This window comes from Pterocles gutturalis, unplaced genomic scaffold, assembly GCF_000699245.1.
Source record: "Pterocles gutturalis isolate BGI_N339 unplaced genomic scaffold, ASM69924v1 scaffold23972, whole genome shotgun sequence".
Taxonomy (NCBI): Eukaryota; Metazoa; Chordata; class Aves; order Pterocliformes; family Pteroclidae; genus Pterocles; species Pterocles gutturalis.
In genome coordinates this window covers 22,402-35,508 of record NW_010113534.1, presented here as the reverse complement: position 1 = coordinate 35,508, position 13,107 = coordinate 22,402, and positions in this window count along the sequence as shown.

The window sequence follows — 13,107 nt, the reverse complement described above, 5'->3', positions numbered from 1 at the left end:
ACAGAAAACAGCACCCTGCTCTAACGTCAGCTACCCCCCTCGGCCTTTTCTTTCCCTGTTTTCCTGATCTTTTTCGTGAGACTCGTTATTGGTCATATTTTTTGTGTGTGGAAATAACGACTTCACATACACCCCAAGTGTTGCGAGGTTAGCTATGCAGTTAACACGCACAGTTGCTGTCTTTGTTCTCGTACTTATTGGAAATTGGCTGAAGTTCACTATTTCCCCATGCAGTCGCGGGACCTGCACATTAAAGCACAGACAGAGCTGAAAAATTAATGCTAGAGTTGTCATGTCACAGCTTGTTTGTTGAGGAATGAGTTTCTTTGGTTAAGGGTTTAAAATAGAAGCTCTGAAGATTTGTTAGGACAGCTCATCCTCGCACACATAGCCGTCCGCTCCGTTACCTTCGATCCAGCGTCTTCCCCCCAGTACTCCAGCTTCCACGGGCTCCCCCGCCCTCCCCAGCACCACAGGTCTCCTTCTGTATACAACAGTAGAAGTAAGAGTAAAGTAGTAAGATCTATCTTTCAACTTTGTATACTTCTTGACAACCTGATAAAGAAGAAGGCTTGCTCTTGGCTCATCTCACTGCAGGGGTTCCCCTAGGAACAGCCCCAAAACTCCTGTGGCCTTGGCCCCCCCAGTGTTTCCTTCATGCTGGTGGGGCCTCCTCACACTGAATGGGGGGCTTTTGCCCAATTTGCACCGGCTTCCTCCCCTTCAGTCATAGATGTACCCAAGAGCCCATTAAGCTGCAGCCTACCTTTAACCTGCCTTTCACAGATGCTTTTTTATTTTGCACTTTTCTCCCCACTCTGCCTTGGCCCTTGTATCTGTTGTGGATGAAGAAAACCGTGGCAGGCTCGGGGCAGACATGCGCTGTGGCCCCGTGGTTGCCTTTGCACGGTGTTTCCGTGCGGCCTGACAGATGTTTTGTTTATGTGCATGGAGTGACTGGAAGTTATTGAAAAACTCTCTTAATTATGCTGGTGGACTTTCAGAAGAAACTGTCCAGTGACAAAAGGCAAAAAATGAGAATTACTGCCTCCAAGGGGGGGTAGCAAGTGGCATGCATCCCAATGAGGGGCCACAAGTGAGGTTTTTGAGAGGGGGAGCCTATACTGGTGGGCTTTTGGGCCCACAGCAGTCCCAATGTTTCCAAGAGAGGCCATTTGCACTGGGGGAGCCCGGGGACGGCGGTGGGCCTAAGGCCATGGTGAGGGGCAGTGGCAGAGGCTTCCCTGTGGGGCTGAGGGAAGGTCCCTCAGGGCCAGGCTGGGGTGGAGGCCCATGCGGGCCCGTCAGCCACCAGGCTCACAAGAAGAATAACAAACCCTGTGATTTTCTCCATAATTGCACCTCTCAGGTGCCATTGCTCACGGCTTTATGCTTTTTCATACCCCCTGAGGCCAGTTATTACTCCCCAGCAGCCACGGCACTGTACACTTTATTGCTTAATTACATATCCCTGGCCTGAGTAACGTCTCTGGTTGCCAGGCTTGTCAAGCCCTATTAACTGATAGTGTTTGCCTTCCAGCTCTGAAAAGCCCAGTGAAAGACGTGCCAAGTTTATCCAACGGATATTTTATCTTTGCTGCGTCTTTAATACAAATAGCTCTGACGTCTACTCATCCTTTTCAAAGCTCCTTTTCAAGGGATAAAAACGAGTGTGGAGAAGTTTGGTGAATGTCTCCCCTGTTGCTGGGGTTGTCCTGCTGGTGGCTGTGCCCGTGGAGGCGGAGGAGGGACATGGCCACTCTGGTGGCGATCGCAGCCATAGTCTCAATCATGGGGTAATCGAAAAGCAATTCCCTACCGCAGACTGAGGTCTGCTTCAGCTTTGCCTTGTTGATATTTGTGAAACCTCTAACTAGGTGCCCTTTCATTTTGCTTTGTCTGAGGCTGATACCGTGTCATCTTCTTTTCTCAGGAGTTTAAAAATTTCTAGTGACTTATGAAAAGGGCAATTCTGTCCGGCATTTTGTGACCTTTAATTTGGGAGAATGTCGTTCCTGAGGATGACTGTGGTCGTTTCGCCTGCTGTGTTCCTCGCAGTGATAATTTTGTGATGATGACCACTCTAGAAAACCAGACTACAGCTTTCTAAGTGTGGACTAAGAAAGCCCATGATGAGTAACTTGCTATACAAGCTGTAAAAAACTGAAAACCTTACCTTCTTAAGTTTACTGTTGTCTAATGCTACAGTGAGTACCCCAAATGAGCCAGCTGGCTTGCAAAATCAGAAGAAAAAATTCTGGTGAATAGTAAGTTTGTTGGAAAAATTATATTTAGGTCATCCCAAAACTATTTATGAATGCAGGTTAAATTCTCTACTTAGTTATTCCTGGGATTTTCTTTTATTCCAGGAGTGAATTTTTCTTCACATTCATTTTTCCCTTTTACTTAACTCAGGGGTTAATGCATTTGCCCACAAATTGGGAATCCCTCAGCCAGTTCCGGTTTGCACTTGGGTGGAGCTGGATAATCCAGTCCCAGTGAATTACCAGCACTGTTGAGTATTTTAGGAAGAAAGGGCAGTACACCTGAAGTTTCTCTCACTGGAATTGTGTCCCCATGGTATAAAATACATGTTACCTGAGACAGAAAAAAAAAGTCAAACACTGCCTAGTTCAGTGGTTAGCAAACACAGAGGCAAGAATATACTGGATTTCAGTTCCTGTTCTGGTCACTAATATAAAATTGTACAAGCACATCATGACACTGTAAGATTTGTCTATCCTGTAGGCTGGCAGCCATAGTGCTCTCATGAGATGAGGATTCCCTCAGGGCCTGGGTAGAAATCAGCCTGTATCCATTGCTTCTTGGATTCAATCAGGGAATTAAATACCCTATCCTCTCATTTCTTTTACTATTTATAATAAGCAAATGTTTCGTTGAAATCACTGTGTTTCAAGTCAAAGCCATGTTGTTTTTTCTTACTTTGGTGAGGAAACATCAACTTACCTAAATTTGTAAATCATCTTTTTGACTAAAAGCAGTTACTCTCATGAATCTGTCAAGGTGAGACCTCATTTGCTAGCTGCTAAAAGAAGGGGTTAAGAAAGCAGCTCAACTCCTGGAGCTTGCAGTCTAGGAGAGGAGATGTGGTAAACAGAGAGATGAGACAAAGTAGTCTCATATGTGGTTTGGGTGACATGGGTCATGCAGGCGATAGACTATATGCAGGTATTAGTCATCTGGCAACTGTGTCAATATTAAAAAAAATCCTGAAGACAATAATTGGATCTCGGTCACTGCTTCAATATGCTTGTTAAAGGTGATGCTAGCTACTGCAAACTTTTCTAGTGCAAGCATTAGGGAAATATTCAGCTCATGAGACAGAAAGATCCATTTGACCTCTTTTCTTCTCAGTCTGTCCCGTGCATAGAAAAAAAGGAGGGGCTAGGCTGACATTTATATTTCTGAGAAGAAACCAGCCTGTCTTTAAATTGTTCTTTGGGTTTTTCCATCTGATTTTATAAATCACATGTTATTTTACTGCACACTTAACTGGAAACAGACCTAAGAGTTTTGATGAGAATATGTCCTGTCTTTTTCTTAGTAGCTGCTAGTACTGGGGAAGGTGAAGTGGACAGAGTGTCAGGGGAAAAATCCTACGAAATACCAACTGTTAAGCACAGGCTTTTGGACTGGCTTGGGAAAGAGAGATCGCTCACAGTGGTCTCTACAATTTTGCTCATTTTCTTTTACATCTGTTTTTGCTGGGAAAAATAAAATTCCTTTCAAAGTAATGAAGGATGAAAATACCAGGCATGACCTATATGAAGACTTGAATTTCAGATGCACCTCTACAGGTGTTTCTAGTTAGCTAATGGAGCCAGCTAATAGTGCTGCAGTAACTTCTCACAGTGTGTCCAATCTGATCCATGCAGCAAACAGCTGAAAAGTTGCCCCATGACAGGTGTGGTAGAGACTCAATGGAAATTCCAGAAGCAGATTTTAAGAGGACTGTTACATCCCTGCAGGGTCTGACTGCAAACTGTTGTACTGAGAAAAAGGCAGAATGGCCCAGAGCGTGGTGGCAAAGCAAACAGGACACTATATGGTGGGTTATATACCCTGCATCCCTATATGAAGGACAAAGATACTCAGTCGCGCTGTGGGATAGAAAGGAAGACACTGGTCTGAGCTGCCAGATCTGGAAAGAAGATAGGGTAGCTGGGAGGAGGTGGACCCCATGGCTGTGAATTGGTGGTGGGGCATAACACAAAAGCAGGAGTGCGAGAGTAGTCAGGAAATCTGCTTGCATTTGACAACATGCTGCTTCATTTTGAGGTCTTGTATACAACTGCTGACCCCTTCTTGATGAAGTTGTAGTGATCAGGACAAAAAGGGGTCTTCTTTGAAAAATCTCAGGCTTACATCAAAGTCAAGTCTGATCACTAGAGGAACCAGGAAGTTGTACCAGAGCCAACAGGAGTAGACTCTAGCTTAAACAAACAGCCTCTGCTCTGTCCTTGATAGTTAACAAGAAACAGAGGTCATTCGTACATGTCTGGAGCAGAACCATCTTCTCCTCACTGCGTACAGTAACAGGTCTGTGTCTGACATAAACCATTCATTGAGATACTAAGGTGGTCCAGAGCTCATCAGTTTGGATCTTTTGCATATGAATGTCTTCAAGGAAACTATTACACTGTTCTAATCTTAGTGGAAGTAGCAGCTGCCTAATCATTCCCCACATGCACGTGGGTGTCTGCCTGAATTTTGCATAGTAATTGATATCTACTATTTGCTGCCTCAGATTTGTTGCAGGTTAATGCCCAGCCATTGAAATCTAATTTCTGTGTATGTTAGGATGTGCTGATCTTTGAAGGGAAGCGTGTAATATTCTGGCTTTGCCTGTGTAAATGAATGCATGGCTTTCTTTAGTTGCTAGTTGACAGAGAGAATGCAGGAGCCAGCATAATCAGCAGCTCCAGGATTTATCTGTTAGCAAATATAGGCAAGAGAAAAGCAGCAGCTTGCACTGGAGATATTCTCATAAATTCAGTGAGTAAACGCACAGGATTTGCCTTATGACCTGCCAGACTACTGACAGTCCCCAATCCTGTAGCACTGCTTAAGTGTCAAAGTTCACTAAATGCATTTACCTGCTAGCACTCTGTAGCTAATATTCCTGTCTGACCAAAAGTACATCCCCCCTCACCCGGACAAGTAATTTACAGATGCATCATGAATTTTATTTTAAATTTTGTTTTTTATTTTAAATTCAAGAGAAGCCTAGAGTAACAAGCTAGTCAAAGGGGAGTTTTAAGGAGATTAGTCTCAACAGAAGAGTTTAACTAAGACACATAGCTTGGAGACAATATCAACAGGTGAGATCCTTTCCTTTTTGTCTTCAAGATGCCAGAGCTGCTTTTTTTTTTTTTTTTTTCTTTTTTTTTCCCCCAGGGCACTAATCACCCTTAATCTCCCCAGGCAGCCTCCCTGGGGGCCCTGCTCTCCACCCTTGCCCAGGACCCCCCAGTACAGCCCTGGCTGGGACCACCAGTTCCTGCACAGCTCTGGCCAGGCTGTGGGTGCTGGACTCAGGGCCTGGGAAGCCTGGGACAACCCGGCGGGGAGGAAGGGGGGTCAGGGGTGGCTTATCCCTGTGATGTGCTCAGGGACTGATGGCCCCAACCTAGGCTGCAAGGGAGCTCCCGGGCCATGGATGCAGGTGTGGGTGAAGCACCAGGTGAGGCTCATCAGGGCAATTAAGGCTTATTAGTGCCCTCAAGGCTTTAAGATCTTCTCCCACAGTTCTTCTGTTTGCTCTCAGAGGATGAAAGAGAGGAAGGTGTTACTTTAAGTACTGCTTTTGTGGCTGGAGGGTGTGTTTTCAGTTCTTTCTTGTCTCCTACATTTGCAATTGTTTTTTATTTTTTGTGTACAGGAATATCCTGTTGTAGTAAAAAAGCAGCCAGGCTCTTCTGGGGGAGGAATTTGTAAGTGTGGCGAGATGTATTGTGGTATCTTAGCAGGTAATAACGCATCTCTATGGGACAATAGCTTTACAGATTCTGTTTCTCCTCAGCTTTAGGGATTTTTGTAGGTGCCTGTAACAGATGAGGAAAACATGCCTTCCACCTTGTGGGCTGCTTGGAGGGGGTGGAAGGGGTCACCCTTGTAGTTTGTTTAGTGTGGGTCAAGCCTAGAAGATCATGGAACCTGAATTTTGCTGTTGGTTTGTCTGGGGAAGCTGGGAAGTTTCTAGTGTTTTGCGTGGCAATGTGTTCTTTGTGCTGTAAACCCATGGTTTGAAAACTGTGATATGACTCACCACATTTAAATGTTGTGTTCAGTCGTTCATCCCACATATTTGCTGAGTGACCCACAGACCAGTGTGTGGGAGTGTTATGTGGTGTGTATCCCCAGCTGTGCCCAGTTCACAGAGGATGTGTGTATATGGGATACATTTGCTTGAGAGCCTGATGTTTTAGCGGGAAGAGCTCATGCTTCTGAGCTTTGTGGCTCACTGCTTCAGTCCTTGATTTGGCCAAAATGCCCTATGGTGGTGCACTCAAAGCTCTGAGGTTTGCTTCGGTTGAGTAGGGAAGTAAAGAGGGAGCAGGAGACAGACTTGCAGATACCACAACACAGGCACCATAACCCTCGTGCTACAACTGCACTAGGTTAATTCTAGCTTCTATAAATCTAAGATAAACCTTAATGGTTTTTTTTTTTTGTGATTTTTGTTTTGTTTGCTGCTTTTTTTTCTGTAAAGCCAGAAAGATAAGCAAACTCTCTGACAGGAGTTCCCTTTCACTAGTAGTCTCTGCTGTTGTCACTGAACTTGGACAGAGGCTTTGTGTATAAATATTTCACTGGTCTTTCTAAGCAGAAAAGTCAGTGAAAGGTGTTACCATTGGATTTGAGATTCTTCAGTAGATTTGGCTTATATGTGTTTGTCCATGCCTGTGTGTGCACTCATCTGTGTGTATGTATGCTCATACGGTGCAAGAACAAAAGCTCTGATAGCAGGGGAGGTTACATCAAAGAGCTGAAGAGTGACCTGAGAACCAAGGTCACAATTTAAGTATGCTGCTGTGTTCTGATGTTTCATATGGAACATCAATGTCTGTGAGAATGGTAGCTCTGGGACAGAACACAAATTTTTTCTGTCTTGAGTACATGATCCTTTTGGAAGGTGTTGTAAGCAAAAGTATTCTGGAGCATAATGAGCAGAGATACCAAGAGGTGGAAAGAATGCATTCCTTGGGAGCTCTGGGGTATGTTAATGGCTCCTTCCTGTTGCATTGATTCCCAGGCTTTTCTGTTGCTTGCTGTCTGGGGGCAGCAGTTGTCACCTGGAACTGGAGGCAGAAATTGCAAAGAACAGTCAGCATCAGTGGATTGGTCTTTGGGTACTGTTTTTATAAAAGATATATGAAAAGTTTCGTGGAAAAAACTGCCAAAGCATAATTATTACATGGGGATCTGTCCGTGAAAAGCGATGCGTAGGCAGAGACCAAGTCTCAGGATCTACTGAATTACTGGCAAAAGAGGGTCAAGGAAACGTGGAAATTCACTAAAAATTTCCCAAAGCTATTTTTCATCTGAAGTTATGAAAATGGCAAATCCTGTTCAAAGTTGATATTATCTTGCTTTTTATTTGTTGTTCATGTCACCATAGCACTGTAGCAGTATGTGGAGGTAAAGGAATAGGCTGCACTGCCCTGGCTGATGTGAGCGAGCACAGTGCCACCACAGTCCCCTGTATCCCTGTGGACAGGAGAGCTGCTGCTTCATGCAGGTATAAGCTGGCATCAAGGTGTGCTAGACATGATTTAGTAAAATCGGCTGCTGGTGTTGGAACCTCCCTGTTCCACTACGTAATGGCAGTGCAACCATGGCTGGCATTTTGTCCCTGACTGAAGTAGGAGATGCCCAGCAAGACTGCAGTCTGGGAAACTACTGTTTCTCACAGAGGCCAGGTGCTACACAGGTCCTAGTGCTCCTCCTGACTTGTATTCATGGTTTTCTTCTCATTTTCAGGCACTGCATAGTTTCTGGGAACCATAATCACAGCTGAAATCCCACTTTGCTAGGGGCACATTCCCTGTTTTTATTCTTGTAATTGGATTTTTATTAAGGTTTGAAGTTATTAAACCGACCAGTGTGGTCTCTGGTGCTGAGCAACAAATATCAGGATGCTGAGGGATTATTCTGGGCAACTGTTATTCTGTGCTTGCCTTGCTTTTATTTTCTTCTGTATACATCCATTAAAGGGTGTTCTTGGAGATGGTGTGCTAGATGGCTCTTCTGGTCTGTCAAGTAATACCCATTTTTATCTTCCTAAGCTTTACAGACATACTTATCTAGGAGGAAAAAAAACATTTACACAGAAAAAGCTTATTAAAATATTTACAATAATGGACCAAGATATTGTGTTACTGATGTAAGCCTCTAAAATTTATTCAATCCATCACATTATGGTAACTACATATGGTATGTGATGGTGTTACCATACATACATGGTGATACCATCACATTACGGTATTACACTTAGACTTCAAAAGGATTATTCTCTGCTAGGGCAGTTTGCATCTTTCTATTCTGCAAAAGTGGAAGGAAATATTCTTTGTGTTGTACTGCTAAGCTGAGCAGAACTTGATGTCTGAAATTCTTGGGCTGATATGCATGGAAACACAGAAGGACCTTTCGAGTCACTCTCAGGAAGGCTGAAGTTTCAGCACACATGAGGCAGTAAAATTGTATCTCCATGAGAAGAAACTAGCTTGTGCAAGCACTGCTGTGCATGAGCTGGACTTGCAAGCTATAACGGGCTTTGCGAATGAATGCTTGTGTAAACCATCACTTTCAGACAGTTTGACCTTTTGCAGATATACAGAAATGCAGAGGTAACAAAAAACAGGTCATGGGGAGAAAAAAGCTAGTCATACTTGTAGTGAAGGCAGATAGCCCGTGACACTGCTGGAGTTTAGCCCACTGGTAGGCCAGTGGGTAAAAGCTTTCTAGATAAAGAGCTTTAGATGTGGGAAGAGTACTGTCTGAATTAAGAACTGATTTTTAGCTTATCTGTATTATGCCAAAACTGTTAAGTTCCTTTTTAGTCCCTTGTTTCCACAAAGGGATGTGGTTCCTTGTGACGCACCACCTCAAAAAATAGCTTAGTTCCTAGCGGTGGAGTCATAAAGAGTACCTGAAGCTTACTGCCCTCAGTGTGACTGAAATAATTGTTTAAAAGTGAAGAGGGATTGTTTGGGTTTGTGTATCACATGCGCATGTAAATAAGGCACCTAGATACCTATGTTTGCTGTAAAATGGGTTTATATCACTACAGTCAAAACCTTCAAGTCTGCTTAAGGACAGAATTTAAGGAGCTCTGCCTCCACAAGTGCTCTGAAATTGCTGATTTGGTTATTTTTAGAAGACCTTGGCTTGCTTGGACTACCATAGCAAAGAGTACTGCTTAAACCTGCCCTCTGCCACAACTTCGATGTTGTCTGGGTCTGTTTGCCAAGTGCTTGGTGTGTTCTGGCACCACTGTAAACTATGGCATGCTGAGAGAGTTCTGTGTGGCCCTCTGGGAAGGGCCTCAAGTGAGCACAGGGGCTGAATTTAGGTGGCTGCGATCTCTCCAAGCTCTGAATAACTCCAACAGTTTTTTTTCTGTGGGTGTAAACCATGTCAAACAAGCAGGATGCACTGTTAAACACAAGGCAGAATTGGGGAAGGGCTACTCGAAGTGGTATTCACTAATAGTAACTCAAGTGTTATGCTATAGGTCCTTGGTGTACTGGTTTAGTTCTTCTAAAATTGCCCTAAAGCCAGTGTTTGTGAAATTGCTCTGGTTGTGTGCAGCAGTCCTGAAGAATTCAATTTGCTGGGCCTGATGAGAGAGGCTCTCACTGTTAGATGCATCTGACAAAGATGAAGTTTCCCTGTTCTTGTGGGATGGGGTCAGTGAGTGTGAGTAGCAAAGCAGGCTCTTTAGACATTCGGTGCTCATGGAGAGTGGTCAGGCTCACTGCACACACAGTGAAATGGACCTTTTTGACTTGTCAGGTATGTGACTGTTGATGCACCACACCCTCTTAAGATATCTCTAGTATTCTCTATAAATAAGTGGTATTGAGAGCCCAGATCTATGAAACATAAGGATGATGAGAGAGCAACTCTTCCTTGGTTTTCTGGTGCTCTGCTTTCTCCAATGGTAGGGAACGTGAACATGCATTTTCTACAGTCCTATCGGGTCTTAAAAATATAGTTATCTTAAAATTCTGGTTCAATCCCAAAGCATTCTAAAGCTTCTTACACTTCTATAATTTCTTCTCTGACTATGCAAAATCCTTCATTTCGTTTTACTCTTATTAATGGCCCACAGGACCTAATTGTGCAGTCACATAGTAGACTATATATATATATATAGACTTTATATCCTGCTAACCTGTGTGATGTGTGTGTGTCCTGAGACAAAGCTGTGCTTCTGGTGTATTTTGTGGCTATAACTTGAAGATTTTTGTAATTAATGTCTATCTGACTTTTTATTAGTTGAGCGGAAAGTCTCACAAAAATAACTAAAAAACCCCAGTACATGGGAACGCACGTTGCTGAAACAATGGACTGGTCACCTGTTTCCTGCCAACTAGTCCCTGCAGAGCTGAAGGGTGGCACCTCTTCAGGTTGTCATAATGGTCATAGAGTCAAACTCGAGCTTTCTTCTTGCCAGGCCTGGTACACGACCACAATGAGAAGGAATAAGTCTGGTTGCTTTGTTGCCCTCTGTAATCCCTGGTTGTTGCCTTTTACAGCCCTTCTGATAGAGGCGATGGATTCTGTTTGAGGGTGGGATGTTGGTTAGTGCTGAGTTGCTATAGCTTTAGCTCTGGGTTTTTTTGAATGCTTGTATGAAGCAATATATTTGGGGCTCCAGGTTTTGGAAACCCACCAGGGAAGACAATTAGAGTGTATAAACTAGGGGAGGAGACGGTGCAATTTTAAGCAGCAATGATTTAGAAAAAGCTGCATCAGGCTGAGGATGGTAAATACCTTTAGCATATGTACATGCCTGATAGAACGGGATATTCTGTGACATTCATGTCTAAAATATCCTTTTTCTTCTCATGAGCTGTCTGGCCCCCTTTCCCTTGGAGCTCTTGGTGTTCACTGTCTGAATTGATGATGTGGATAAGATCAAATTCAACCTGACACAGTAAGTCAGAGGATGTGAAATCCTCCCTATTCCCAGCCTCCCTGTGGGCAAACAAACAATTCACCTTAGAAAAAAGTTTTTTTGTTAAGGATTGAGACTTCTGGTTTCAGTGAAATAACACTGTTTTCTGTATGTGGAGGTAGTCTGGGGGATTATTTGTGTGGGGGTTTTGTTTGTTTGTTTTGTTGCATGGATCTACCTGTGATCCTTCAGGTGATGTATTATGAATGGATTATTCAGTGCTGGCAATTCGTTCCTTCCTGCTCTCCCTGGCAGTCACCTTCCTCTGAAGAGTGGGCATCACTGGCCATGGGATCAGACTAAGGGGCAGTGCTTCAAAGTGTCTTTGCCTCTTATGGGGACACTGACATTTGGAGAACAAATATGTAGGTTAAGAGATAAACCCCACTGCTCCTTTTGCTTCTAGATACATAACTATTATCTAATTGCTAGGTTGTCCTCATTAATTTTTTTCTTAGTCTCATACCAAGACAGAGCTAAGGGCCATGTCTGCCCAGGAGGGGCATAAGAGGATAGCTACCAGAGTGAGTAACTTAAACATCAGCTTTAGTAGGTGACTAAAGTATCAGTTAAATGGCAGCAACAACACTGAACTGAGTGTTGAACTGGAAGAGCTGCTGGGAAAACAGGAATTCTAACAGGAACTGTTCCATTAATTAAAACTCTGCAATAGGCATGGTCGTTGCTCTGTTTGTGCTGATTTGTTCTATCCAAAGCCCAAGAGTAAGCAAAAGAAACAATCTTGATGGGTATGTAAGCAGAAAGAACTCGAATGAAAAATAGGGGCAGGTGGAAAGAATGGGGTGTCAGGAAAAGAATGATGTCTCTTGGAACAGAGCTCAATTTTTTTTCCTGTCTGAAATAACCTCCATTATATAACCTTAACTTTGCATTCACATTATAGGACGATTACATTATAACATAAACTTAGACTTGAAGATGTGTGGCCTTTGGCTTTTCTACGCTGTTTTAGGTAACACACCATTTAAGCTTAGCAACCTTTTAAAAAACAAAACCCCAAGGACAAACCAGTTTGTTTGCATCCAATCGTGATGTTCTGTACTTTCCCTAGCCACAGGTAATGTGATCCTTACTTAGTATTGCTTATAGCTAAATGTAATGTTTAGTCTTCAAAATTTTATAACATGGATGACTAGCAAAGTTTTACCAGCGAGCTTGGAAATTTCCTCTGAGTTATAAATGGTGTCAGCATTAATATTTGCATGCGTGAAGGGAAAGATCTTGACTCTTTCCAAATTTGGCATTTACATGTCTGAGGTTAATGTTGTCTTTTAATTGCATAATGCATCACGATGGCTCCAAGCCCTCTCTGCACATTCTTCTCTGTGGGACAATCTCCACACTTTGTTGCATGCGTGCTGGTGTGACATGGTCTAATTGACTCTATTTCTCACAAAGGTATTGTGATGTCAGTAGAAGTTTTTGGAACAAATCCATAACAATGAGTAGTAAGAAGTTGTCAAGTCTGACTGGTATAACCCAGGTATTTTGAAGGAATTCAAATATGAAATTACTGAACTGTTGATTGTGGTGTACAATATATGACTTAAATTAGCCTTGAGACCAAAGGAATAGTAGACAGTTCTTAAGAAGATCTGGGAAGCTTAAGATGGGTAAGAATGACTTTCTACAAGGGAAAACTATTAGGCAATTATAATAAATAATATCGAATGAGTAGACATATGGATATGCTGAAGAAGAGAGGTTTACATGGCGTTTTGCAGGGAAGCACACATCTATCATATTTTTGTAAGGTCCCAAAAATTAAGTGGCTAAGCCTCAGTCTGACATGTTAGAGTGCTAGAACTTTTTAAAAAAAAAAAAAGAAAACACAAAAAACCCCCCCAAAAACCCAAAACAAACAGCCCCAAAACACACAC